Source organism: Talpa occidentalis, unplaced genomic scaffold, assembly GCF_014898055.3.
Source record: "Talpa occidentalis isolate TD23 unplaced genomic scaffold, MPIMG_talOcc4v2.1, whole genome shotgun sequence".
In the NCBI taxonomy this organism is placed as follows: domain Eukaryota; kingdom Metazoa; phylum Chordata; class Mammalia; order Eulipotyphla; family Talpidae; genus Talpa; species Talpa occidentalis.
In genome coordinates, this window is record NW_026555331.1 from 134,336,262 (window position 1) to 134,350,686 (window position 14,425).

Below are 14,425 nucleotides of genomic sequence, written 5' to 3' on the forward strand. Positions count from 1 at the left end.
AGCAAATCCTCTGTTAAAAGAGGCCTTTTTAGGAAAGAAATGGGTAAAACTTCCTGACATTCTTTCTCCAGTCCTCCAGTATCCTGCCGGTGCCTCTCATTGGCTGAACTTAGCAGGAAGTCAGCTGATTGCCAAATGTACCTTGTCGAATTCACCCTCCTACAATAAAGAACAGAGCAGAGGAAGGATGTGAAATAGCCCATACTCACGCCAGTACTCCATAGGTGCAACACTGTTTGCTAAAATTACCTTAGAAAGTTGTATTTAGGCTTCCTTGTTCCTGGTTCCCTAGATGTCCTGCAGAGGCAGCGGCCTATGTACATTTCCAAATTCATCTCCTCTTTATTACTTTTCTCAATTCAGAGTTTCTGCCCATTACTAGTTTTCAAATCATTTACTGGTAACTGGATTCCAGTATCATCTTTACTCTTCTCTGTTTTCCTGGAATAGATACCTACACTTCTTCAAAAACTGATGTTCTTGCTCCAGAATAGTGGTAGCCACATTTATATTTGAGAGACTGCCCTCTGGCCATAGAAGACTGAACCCAGACTGAGCAGCTAATCTCACCTGAGCCTGCTGAATTTGTTTCCTGGGATCTGGGATAAAATGTCCTAGATGTTAATGTGTGCTAATTAATGAACAAAAAACATATAAATGCAAGGGATAAAGAGTGGCTATCTTCTAAAGTGTTGAGGAAAGAAGAGAAAGCAAGTTGCAGAGAAGAATCAGAATGAAGCAGACTTACAGAAAGCAGCAGAAATGAGAGCTCATTTCACTGCCCAGAAAGGGAACTACAAGGAAGCGTCGTAACCTGTGTCCATGCTACCTTCCTAGTGCCTAGTTTCAGTCTTTTGGGAGGGCCAGTTTCACTTCCTGCTCTTGGATTCTGAATAATACTCCATTATCCTATATAAATTCCTCTTTTTTAAAAAATGTTATTCCAGGGAGTTTCTATTACCTGCAACTAACATAAAATTTTAAATGAGCCCAAACAAGTGGTTTAAAAATTAAATGATGCATTTGTTTTTTCACATTTCCATTTCTCCTCCTTTAAGATAGTTAGAAAGATATATATATATATATATTGCACTCAAATATAGTTATAAATACTATATATATGTTATGTATATAGTACATATATTGAATTCATTTCCCACTTAAGGTTTTTTTGTATAAATTTATTTTTTTTAATTAGATGACATTAGGATCCCCCCAGATAATTAGGAAGATATAGTATGAGATATTGTTCCACTTTTTTTCTCCTGAAGCTATAGTAGTTTCACTATATATTCAGTTAGATTGGGACTTGAATTGATGAAAGAGGAAAATTCTAATTAGCATTAAATCTTCATGTATCATGTTGACTCAGTTTCTGTATAATGATAGTGTCTATAGGCATGCACGCATTAATGTTCTGACACACATAAGAGGTTGTGTCACCTTGTCATAACTTGTTACAACATCCCGATATTTCTTAGGCTCTCCAAGCACAATTAGAGGGACATTGTGTCATAAAGTACAAGATAAACATTTCACCTAGTTCTAAACTTATTAGAGAAGCTCTTTTACTCTTGGCTCCATTCCAAAATAGCAGATTTACAGCCATTGGATATATATGTGTATGTGTGTTGTGTGTGTTATGTGTGTACATATATATGCATACACATATATACATACACACATACACATATAGAAATAAGGCACTCAACTATACCTATTATCAGTTCCATCTAAGAGGTTCATCAAATCTAATTCTTACTAGAAAGTCTCAGAAAGAATGCAACATGTTCTTCATTTTGAAGAAGATATTTTTACATGTCCCCTAGGAACATTCCTGAGATATCAACCATGAGTATCTCATGATATTTATCTCTGTCAAGCATTCATTGATCGAACCAAGGCACCTAGAATACTTATAACTTCCTGATCTACATTATTTTAGTGTGATTTTATTTTATGCAGTGAACTAGTATGACATCAAGTAGAAAGGGAAGATGGTCTAAGAGAGTTGACCTACTCTTGAACAATGAACTCACCTTTAATAAGTCCCACAATATCTTTCCAATAAATTCCCTTTTGCTTTAGTTATAGGAGGTAAGTTTTTGTTTGCAAATGAAGATACTAGGTGATCCTGTATTCTGTACCATGAAGGTGGTTGCAAGTAATAGATCTGCATAGAAGATGAATGATTTGAATTTGGTCACCTGGCTGTGATGAGACAAGAGGTAGTTAACCCTGTCTTTTATATTCTAATATGGGGAAAACATTGCTTTTTTGCCTCTGGCTATTAAGATCTAAAATCTACTGAGATAAGACAAAGCTTTAGGGCAGGGGTCAGCAAACTATGGCCAGGACTCCATCTGACCTGTTGCCTGTTTTTATGTAGAAAGCTTTATTGGAAAACAGCCAGGCACATTCTTTTAAGTACTGACTAAAACTGCTTTTAAGCTACCAGAGCAAGAGCTGAATAATTGCAACAGAAACTGTGTGGCCCTCCAAGCCTCAAATATTGACTCTCTGGCACACCACAGAAAAAAGTTTGCTGACCCTTGCTCTCGGTAACTGTGTAGTTTTTTGCAATCAAGTAATAAAGGTATGAGGAATTCAAGAACTGTGAGATAATCATTGGATAAATTAACCAGTAAGAATGACAAACGCTAGTCTCTAAATTCCTGACTCAAAGCACAGCCTGATAAACAAGGACATTCTATAGGACTGAGATAGCCAGAAGTGAAACCCACAATTTTATCCAGAGTTCTCAAACTAATCATACATTATAGAACCCTAAAAAATACTTTTTAATGAGATAAGGGATGATCTTTAAATTTACCTGAATCATATATAGTGTTGTAAACCAATGTCATTTCAGTAAAAAAAAAAAAAAAAAAATACTAAAAGAAAAACTTTCACAGATAAAACTCAACCTTCTAATTTGTTTGAAATTTTTCTAAATAAAAAGTCTTACAGGGCCTTCCTGGTGGCGCAAGGGGTTAAGACACAACCTATGAAGCTATCCGCAGCCACTGCAGCATGAGTTCAATCCCCGGCCAGGGAGCAACCCACATGGTGCAGCAGACCTCTTCTGACTCGCTTGCTGCTCCCCTCAGCAGTGTATTTCAGTCAATCTGCCTGTTCTGTTCCCCACTCTGTCTCTGGTGAATCCTCTCACCACCTACACTTCTGGCCTGTACCCCAATTCTTGTATGCATAAATAAATCTTTAAAAAAAAAGTCTTACATTTGGCAAAAGTGAAATATTTCTCAGTGTATAAGAAATTTATTGAGTCAAAAACTCAATAAATTCATAATAAGTGGATACAATTTGATAATATAAATACACTGGTTTACGCGGAGCTCATAGTACACTATTTCCATTTCCATATTTTTTGTAAAGTGTCCTTTTCAGCTATGGTTATTAAAGTAACTTTTTAGCCAAGCCTCTGGATCACATGTTAAAAAGTATTAAACCAAGCATATTGCATGCATTAAAATATATTTTCCTAATATTTTAGGGAAAGCAAAATAAAAATTTTCCCTGTTTTAATCATTGGTCTTTTTAAAGAACCATCTACTGTTATCATGGATTTTCTTTATGATTTTTCTGTTTTCTATTTCTTTGATTTCTGATCATTAAGAATGTTGTTAGATACCCTCTACTGAGTTGAGGAAGTTCTATTCTTTCCCGGTTTGCTGTTTTCCCTCACAAACGGATAATAAATTTTTTCAAATGTTCTTTCTGTAGCTATTAGATTTTTCCCTGTTCAGTCTTTTGATGCAGTGAATTATACCAACAGATTTTTGAATGGTGAAACAGTTTTGGATTTCTAGGGTAACCCTACCAAATAATGTGATATACTTTTTAAAATATAATCACGACTTCAATTTATTAATATTCTGTTAAAGATTCTTTCATCTAAAGAACATTGATGTAAGATCACTGCTACTACCTATATCAGCTGAAGGACTTTTTCTGATGTCAATTTCATAAATTTTTAAGTAATTTCAATTCCTCCTTACTATGACTCTAGACATGTTATATCATGTTGAATTCCCAAAGGCTGACCATTGTTCTAGATCATTATCTCCCTAAATATCAGTATCTGCCCTCTACACAAGAACTTTTCCATAGTACCTGACACTATAATCGCCAGCTCCTATTCTTCCCAGTAGTGAACTGATTTCCTGTTGGTTCCCAGAAATTTAGTCTTCTCTATCTTAGCACCTTCCCAACAGAAAATCCAGTAATCCTTTAACAACCCTTTAAATTCTTCAAAAGGCCACGAAGATAACTCCAGCACCAATTATCTCTGGAATCTCTACTCACCCAGGCATAGCACTATGCCTGGTCTTAAGCCTTTTACTTTGCTTGCTCCGCCCCATTTTATCACCCTGCTTCATCAAGGATTTGCCTTCTTTCCTATATTTTAAATATTTTCTTCTTCATTTGTTCTTTCCAATCAATGCATAAATATGCTCAAATCGCTTCTTTACCCCAAAATTTCTTCACCGTATCTCTTCACAGTCAAGCTTTTAAAAAAGAGTAATTTATATGAATTGTCTCCATTTTTTTCTTTCTCTCTCATTCATCAAGCCTTGTGAGCTTGTTCCACTCCCAGCGTTTCAGTGAGGAAGTTCACTAATAACTTAGTAAATAATAAATCCCTGATGGCATTTGAAATTTTACTTTAGTAACATTGGTGAAGTTTAATATTTTCTCCTTCTTTGCAGCTTCTCTAATATCAGTCAATATGGTGTCTATTCTACTTATATGATCACTCAGTTTTCTTTATGGGCTCTGCATTTTAAATATTGATCCATCCAGGGTTCCATCATTTTGCCTCTTTATCTTGAATAGAAAAAGTCACCTAACATGATTTAGTGATTTGATTAATTTTAATTTGTTCATCTTATCTATCAGTATGCTAAAATTAGCATTTACTGAATATATTGTATACTATATACCTTGCTGAGTGCTTTAGATTAATTCTGATTTAATTGAATTCTTTTTATTGTCTTTGCATGGGAAACATTACTAACACCACTTCTCAGATATAGACAATTTGCACAACATCAGTGAGAGAAGTAGATTCAAACCTGGATTTTTGACAACAGAGCCATGTCCTTAACAGTGACAGCATTAACATCCATGAATTTTACTGTCATCTTCATGATTCCCAAATATCTCTCCAGACCTCTTTCCTATGGCCTAGATCTATTGCTCCAATTGATAATTCCTTAAAGTAATCATGCATGAATCTGAACTCATGATCTTTGTTACAAATCTTTCTTCTTTTGATGTTCCCTATCTTGGTAAATAATATTGGTAAATAATATTTTCCAATCAAAACTCTCAAAACCATCCTCTTCTGTACTGTATGCTGTCCCTGTCCTCTCATCTCCAATCCTCTCAATTTTATCTCCTATTTGTATCTACCACCTCTATTTCATCTCTTCTGTCTGCCATCACTGATTACCCTCCTAGTTTCCCTGTTGTGCTGCCAATTCATCCTGCACATAATTGACAAGTAAGACACTGACCACGTACCCACTCTACTAAAATTTCTTCAGAGGCTCCTCATTACTTACAGGATAAAATGCAAGAATTCTTATTCTGAGGTATAAAATCTTTCAATATCTACCCCAACCTATTCAGTTTCCTGCTCTGGTAACTACTTAGCCCCTCACACTATATTCTCCATTACTTGCCTTATCAGGCCATATTTTTCACAGCTTATTCTCTTGACTTGGAATGTTCTCTTTCCTGCTTCTTGCATTTTGTCTGAGTGGTCCAACTTTCCTTCAATAATCAGATCAAGTATTTACCATTTTCATAAAGCCCTTTCTGAATTTTCTAGGTCAGTTGCCCTTTCTCCTTTCTGCCCAAATTGCAACTTGCTTGCAGTTCCATTTCATTATAGCTTAAAGTGAAATAATTTATCTTTTTGAAATTAATCCATTATGGCAAATATTTATACTAGTAAAAGGAAAAATACCTTTTAAATTCATAAAGGCAAAACTGCCTTTGTAGTCCATCTCTCTGCAGTCAGCATTACTCTGAAGTCAGCATTGCTTCAACAAATTCACTGTCAGAACAGTGCAGATCTTTAACTTAGTCTTCATATTGATTAAACTAAGACTTTGAATTTATTTTGTACCTAAAAATGGAAAACAATATATTCTTCCTGCTGCCTTGGTATAGCAAACCATTGGGCCAAGCAGACTTGTTCTCTGGATAGATTCTCACTCTCTTCTGCTATATTAGTTTTCATTTAAAAAAATTTTTTACACTTCCTTGATCTATTTCAATTTTCTTCTAAAGATCTGCTTTACAAACAAACTACTGATGTTTCTTTCCTTTGCCTATTACTGTTATTCCATTATATTATGCATTCTTTCTTCAACAAATAGATTCTTAAGTTTTCTACTCTTCAAGTTCTATTGCTGTAGTTTCTCATTGAAAACACCTACTCAGTTTGGATTTCTAATAACCTGTATTGTGTTCCTTGGGACATTGTGTTGATATTTTACTTATTATGGGAAGGTTCCTAATTATAGCTGTTACAGAACTCTTTGAATTAAAAAAAAAAACCTTTTCTTTTCCTCATCAAAAACAGTTGTCTTTTGCTCTCTTGATTTTCAAAGCATATGAATCCGTACTCAATTAGCAATATAAAACCCCAGTGCTCCAAATCACCTCAAAGAGCATAAGCCATAATTTTTTTCTATTCAGCTAGACTCAAAACTCAGTAAGAGATCGTGGGATTTAGGAACGTTTTCAATGGAAAATCCTCCATTAAAACTCATAAGTAACCTAGGTTTTATTTTTGGATTAAATTAGATGCCTAGAAGACTACTTGGTTGTACCACATCCACTTAAGATTCTTATAGAACCAAATGCATTAAGTTATATTTAAAAAATTCGTGACATTAATAGATTTTTATAAGAAAGAATGTTTGTAATTCACTTCCATATCGATTATAAAACCATTGTTGGGATATTTTTCTTAAGTAATATAAGTTAATAATTTTTTATAAAAATAAATCTCTATAAAAATAAGAAATATATTTTGAAACTTGTTTACAGAAAACATGTTGTCCATAAGCATTGGCATGATTTTCTGATGATAGTTGTAAAATCCTTTATTCTTCCCCCTTTTTTTTCCCTCACCTACTTCTGGCTGCTAGAATTCACAGAGCAAAATATTATGCTCAATCTTATCAATTAGCCAATGCTTTCAAAATTTCAGACATTTGCATGATTAACTACATAATATTTGCACACCCTCATACTTCCAGAAAAATAATTGATATTCTAATTTTAATAGACTCAATTGTTTACTTTAGCAAATGTACTTTAAAAGATCAGGAGGCTGAAGCATTAACTATATTTTTAATTTACATTGAAATAAATATTAAACATTACAATAAAATTATTATTTGCATACTACTTAAAATCATCTTTTGCATAGTGGTACACATATCAGACCTTGTGCTAACCTTTAGGATGAACTTATTTTCTCCTGCCATATTTGGTTCTCATTTTCTATTTAATAACTTTATTGAACATCTTTTTTATTACCTCAAAATAGCTTTGCCAAACTGGTCCAACCACTATGGAGAGCTGTGTGGAGATTTCTTGAACTACTAAACATAGACCTTCCATATGATCCAGCAATTCCACTCCTAGGTATTTACCCAAAGGACACAGAAACATCAATTCCAAAGAGCACCTGCAGCTTTGCGCAGTGGCAGTATCGTAGCCAATGAGGTTTATCCAAGGCGCGATTATTGCTAATTGAAAACTTTTCCCAAAGAGCACCTGCTCCCCTATGTTTACAGCAGCACTATTTACAATAGCTAAGCTTTGGAAACAACCCAAATGCCCAAAAATAGATGACTGGATCAAGAAGATGTGGTACATATACAACATGGAATATTACTCAGCAATCAAAAAGATAAACACATGCAATTTGCAGCAACATGGATGGAGCTGGAAGGAATCATGTTCAGCGAAATAAGCCAGAAAGAAAAAGAAAAATACCAGATGGTCTCACTCATCGCAGGAATCTAGAAAACCTAAATAAGGGACCAGGAAAAAGTATAACTGTAAGAAAGAAAATATCAAAATCAACAAACAACTATGAACCAGAGACACTCTATGGGGGGTGGAGGGCGGGGAAAGGAGGGATTGGGTTCAAAATAAGGGGGTTGAGGGCCTCCCCGGTGGCGCAGCGGTTGAGCACTGGGTTGCGAAGCTGCCAGCGGCCTCTGTGGCGCCGGTTCGATCCCCGGCTGCTCCCCGGCCACAGGAGGAGGGTCCCACATGGCGCGCAGACCTCTCCTGCCGCCCGCTGCTCCCCTCAGCAGTGTACTTCGGTCCTTCTGCCTGCTCTGCTCCCCGCTCTGGCTCTGGTGAATTCTCTCACCCTCCCGCGCTTCTGACTGTACCCAGTGCATGTACAAACAAACAAACAAACAAACAAATAAATAAATAAATAAAAATACATGCCCCTTTAAAAAAAAAAAAAAAAAGAAAGAAACACATTAAAAAAAAAAAAAATAAGGGGGCTGAAATTGTATGGGGAATATAAAAATAAAATAAAACAAACAAACAAACAAACAAACAAACAAACAAAAAACCAAAATAGCTTTGCCAAAAATGGCTCTTGACTGCAGGTGACAGAAATCTGTGTAACTAACTTATGTAAAAAAAAATAATAATAATAATGACGTTATTTTGGGTCTTTTGGTTTTTATAGCTGAAAAGTCCAAGATACATGGCATAAGACTTAGGGCATGATGATGTTAATAGGTCTCAGCCTTTCATTCCCTACCTTATAGCTTTATTCTGTGTAGCCACAATTCTGGGGCAGCCTCTCTCCACATGCTGACTCCCTATAGCTCCAAGATTGTCGCCTACCAGCTTAGCAGTAATTTCAACAAACAAACAAACAAAGAAACTCCTCTTTTCTCCCAGTCAGAGTATACAGCTTCGATCTTAGGCTGTCATGGCCCTAACCAGCATCATGTGCCTGTTTCTTAGCCAATCACAGTGACATGGGGCTTGCAGTGTTCTGATTGGTAAAGATTGGCAAAGTATTTGGGGGGAATGGGTCAGTTCCACCCACACCATATATATTTTTAGTGGAGTAGATAGTTTCTAAAGGAAAAGAGGGATGTAACCATCATCTATATTCGACTGATTATTGGGTCCCCTTAAAAATTCATATGTTGAAATTCTAACCCCCAATATGATAGTATTAGAAGGTAAAGCCTTTGAAAGATAGACTATGAGGGTAGAACCTTCATGAATGGGACTATTTCCCTTATAAAAGGGACTCCAAGAAATGTCTTACCTTCTTTTTTTTTTTTTTTACAGATTTATTTATGCATATAAGAGCTGGGGTACAGGCCAGAGGTGCGGGTGGTGAATAGATTCACCAGAGACAGAGTGGGGAACAGAACAGGCAGACTGACTGAAATACACTGCTGAGAGGAGCAATGGGCAAAACAGGAGAGGTCTGTTGCGCCATGTGTGTTGCTCCCTGGCTGGCCAGGGATCGAACTCGTGCTGCAGTGGCTGCGGATTGCTTCGTAGTGCGGTGCTCAACCCCTTGCGCCACCAGGGAACCCCATTACCTTCTTTCTGTTCAGTAAGAATAAAAAAAGTGGTCAGCCGTCTGTAGGCTTGAAGAAGGCCCTCATGCAGCCCACCGTGTGGTTACGGCGTCCTCAGACTTCAGCCTCCAGAACTGTGAGAATTACCTAATTACTGTTTATCAGCCACCAAGTCCATGGTACTTTGTTAGGGTTGCCTCAGCTAAGACAACAGACAGGAAAAAAGTATAGGTGCCTATCAAAAAGTAGGATACCAAATTTAGAAACTAAAAAATGTAGGCTGTCTGGTTAAATATGGATTTCAGATAAAAAATAAGTAATTTTTAGTATAAGTGTGTTATTATTTGGGACTGCTTATACTAAAACAAAAGTTGTTATTTATCTGAAATTCAAATTTAACAACTTCAACTCTACCACAAAGAAGTTTAAAAAAATCAATTAAAAAAGAACATAGCTTGTATAATTAAGGTTAATTTTAGAGGAATAAGAAAATAAGTAATCTTGGGGCCTCCCTGGTGGTACAGTGAGTTAAGACACAATCTATGAAGCTGTCTGCAGCCTCTGCAGCACAAATTCCATCCCTGGCTGGCAAGGGAGCAACCCACATGGCGCAGCAGACCTCTCCTGACTTACCCGCTGCTCCCCTTCAGTCAATCTGCCTGTTCTGTTCCCTACTCTGTCTCTGGTGAATCCTCTCACCCCCCCAGACCTCTGGCCTGTACCCCAGCTCTTGTATGCATAAATAAATAAATCTTTTTTTAAATAAAAAAGAAAATAACTAATCTCATCTTAGTCAGCAACTTCATCCATCCAGAATCACAGATGACATAAATCCTACACTCCTTCATAAAAACAGCATTTTTATGATCAAAATCCCATGACCCAAAAATAATTATTTGAGTACTGATTTCAGTAATTCAAGCAATCAGTCTTCAGTTTATTTTCAGAGATTTGATTGGCATGATTTAAGTATCTTCATTTTCTGTTTCCGATTTGTTCATCTTGTAAAGGCCAATTATATATTAAGATATTTCTACTTATCTAGCACCTTGTCTAAGTAAGACTATGGCATTTTGCTGCATTTATTGGGCAATAGCTGCTATAGTAGCGCCTTGATTTTATCTTGCACTCTTGGTTTTCTGTGTTTTTTGCATATGTCATTGACTAGCCTTGTGTAAGGTAGGCAGATTCATCAGTATACATTGTACATCTGCACCAGTCTTATTTTAGTAACAGCATTTCATTTGTCATTTGTATGTAGTCATCGCCTGTTGGTCTTGGTAGAACCAGTCTATCGAGGTGTCCTGTCATCCTTGAACAGATGGGCATGTGACACAAGCCAGGTCAATCAAACAATTCCTCCCTGAAATTTGAGTTTGAAGGGAGTAACCCCAGAACCCAAACAGGAACTGATTCATTCCAATGATGGTTGGCTGTAGAAATTGCCCATTAATTCTTTTTGTGGTGATCCTACCTTGCTCTGTTTCTTTTCTGTGTAAGGTTTATATGAACCTCTTCATCCTTACCATACTTTCCTTTTAGTGTGCTAAAAAGTCTTTTTTTTTTCAGTTTTTATAGACCCACAAGCCTTTCTAAGTGGATGTCATATAATTTCAATATTTTGCATTTTATTTCTCAAGTCAGCTTATAAATCCAACATAAAAATCAACAAATACTAAAGTAGAATTTCCATGAAGTTATCACAATGAAAGAATGATGAATGATGAGTTTATTACCTAAGTCTGTTTAGTTTTTTTTCTAAGGAGAATTATGGGTTCAATCAAGAGGATCTAACTTCAAGTAGATTCTCATTGCTTCAGATATTTATTATACTCAAGAAACAATACAAGGATCTTAGAATGAAACAAAGATTAAGAATATAGTTATGGATTTCAAAGAGATGATTTAGCAGATTGGGTTTCCTAAGAAGACAACTTAGAGATGGAGGTTAGTGTTCACGTGTGGGAGTGTCCATGGAATCTACACCTGTGGAGAGAAGGAAACAGAAGTAGGCAGAAGGAAAAGTTGAATTGTAATGCACTCCCAACAACAGTTTTCCTTATTCCAGGAAAACTTCTGGAGCTAACATGGAAAAACAACAGCATATTCCCAAGATGATGTTAGTCATTGATATAAACCACTAAGAAAGGGGCATGATGTTGGATGAGGTTGTGCTCTATAGCCAGAGCAATCGATCAAGGGACTGGCAACTGAACACTGCCTGCCAACAGTCCTCCCAACAGTTGGGGTAACAGTAACTTCTTTGAAGGAAGATTTAAGTGACTTATTGCAAAGTCCATTACCTTTGACTTCTAATGCAAGAGATTACGAAATACAAACATTTGTCTACTTTAGGGTTTATAGGGTTTATAGAGTTTATAGAGATTTTTTTTACAAAAATAGAGATTTATAGGGTTTATAGAGTTTTTTGTAAAAAAATCTCATGCAGTAATAACTGTTTAAAATCCATAAAGGGGCCTCCCTGGTGGTGTAGCAGGTTGAGCGCAGCGCTGTGAAGCTATCTGTAGCCTCTGCAGCACAGGTTCTATCCCAGCCGGCCAGGAAGATAGCCAAATGGTGTAGTAGACCTCTCCTGTGTCGCCCACTGCTCCCCAGTGCTTTCGGTCTGTCTGCCTGTTCTGCTCCCCGCTCTGTCTCTGGTGAATCCTCTCACCCTCCCGTGCCTCTGGCCTGTACTCCAGTTCATGTATAAATAAATAAATCTTTAAAAATAAGTAAGTAAATAAAATAATTTTTTAAAAAAGGGACAGGTTTTTTTTAAAAAAATATTTTATTTTATATAATTCTTACATCATTTTTCATTTTTGCACAGTATATGCATTTTCATTTTGGTTATATTCCCTATACAATTCCCACCCCAGGACAGGGTGTTTTAATAATAAAAGTTAGAATGTATGTAACATCAGAATAATGAACAACTGCTTAAACTAAATAAATTTACTTTTATAAAAATTTGTTATCTTGTTTTTATTTATCTCATTTTATCATGGATAGGAGAAAAGCTTATCACCAAGTTTGTGGACTGGTATTTGGGAATCATCACCATAATAAGTGAGATGCTTAAAAAGAAAAACTTACTATGGAAGTTCCCTGTAGGACACCAGAGAAGACTGCAGAAAAGGTAACACTAAACTAGATAGTTCTGGAAAACTAGGTAGCAGGGTGAGTCAGATTAATATTTTTGGAGATTGGAAGGAGAGGGACATAATCACATAATGAAGACTAGTAATCCCGTCCAGGAGGACATTAGTCATTAGAGAAGTTTTGAGCAGTGAAACTAGAGTGCACTGGGATCTGATTATTCAGTGGACAAAAATGCAATATTAGAGATTTCTGAGCAAAGAATTTACATGATCAGATTTGTACTTAAGGAAATTAATTAGGGCCTCTCTGGTGGCCTAGGGGTTAAGTCTCAGTGCTATCACTGCTATGGCCTGAGTTTGATCCCTGACCAAGGAACTAACCCACAAATAGCGCAGCAGACTTCTCCTGTCTTGCCTGCTGCTCCCCTCAGCAGTGTTATTTCAGTGGATCTGCCTGTTCTGCTCCTCACTGTCTCTGGTGAATCCTTTCTCCCCCCCACACCTCTGGCCTACAGTCCTCCTACAGAAAAATAAAAATAAAAATAAAAAAATTAATTAGTAATCATATTTATCTAACCTGTTTAAATTGATTATATGGTGAAGATTCTGTGTCTAGTTATAAAGCTATTATGGTCTGTGAAAGGTAAAAGAACGACATGAATTAGGAATGTGGCATTGAGAATATGAAGGAGATGGGTGTGGTAAATATAGTGGGAATAGGATTGATAAGATTTGGCAATGAATTGAATGTAAGGACTTAAGGAGAAGGAAGCAAAAAAAAAAGACAGTGATAGTTCCATTCATAGAAAAGAAGATGCGAGAAAGATAGATATTGGAAAAAAGATAAAAGTCCTTTTATTTTATTTTTTTTTAAAGAGATTGTTTTCCTCAACTCATAGACAGCATATTCCTGAAGGGCTTTTTTTTTTTTTTTAAGATCTATTTATTTATTTATTTATTTATTTATTTATTTATTTATTTATTTATTTATGCAAGCACTGGGTACAGTCAGAAGCGCGGGAGGGTGAGAGAATTCACCAGAGCCAGAGCGGGGAGCAGAGCAGGCAGAAGGACCGAGGCACACTGCCGAAGGGAGCAGCAGGCGGCAGGAGAGGTCCGCGCGCCACGTGGGACCCTCCTCCGGTGGCCGGGGAGCATCCAGGGATCGAACCAGCGCTGCAGAGGCTGCGGGCAGCTTCGCAACCCAGCGCTCAACCGCTGCGCCACTGGGGAGGCCCGAAAGTCCTTTTATTTTAAATATTCTGATGTAGAAAGTGTAGGCTTAAGAGAAATAAAAATGTTTTTTCTTTCTTGCTATTATATAATGAATAATTTAGCTTCAACCAACAACTAAATCAAGGCAGTCCTCACTTTGCGTAGTGCCATGTTAACTGACCCTTATGTATATTAGAACCATTTGCTCACTCTCCACTCTTCCCTAAAAACAAGGATATTCTCTTACAAAATTATAGTGATCAAATTCATGAAATTTAACACTAATTCACTGCTACTATCTAACATACAAAATATTTAAATTTTTCTTATTGTTTTTCATGTTATTTTTTTCCACTCTCCACCCTGAAGGCTGTCACAAAGGTGAAATGGTCAGGCAGCATTTCATCAGAATACCACACCCAGAGGTCACTCAACTACCCAGTGGGCTGCTAGTAATGTTTATTAACTAGTTCTTTGATGGGAGCA

General features: G+C 36.6%; 1 pseudogene; it reads left to right on the top strand.

The window, feature by feature from the left end:
* The first annotated feature begins 7,736 nt into the window (after positions 1–7,736).
* LOC119252208 (U4 spliceosomal RNA) lies at positions 7,737–7,866 on the top strand (annotated as a pseudogene).
* Positions 7,867–14,425: the final 6,559 nt, after the last annotated feature.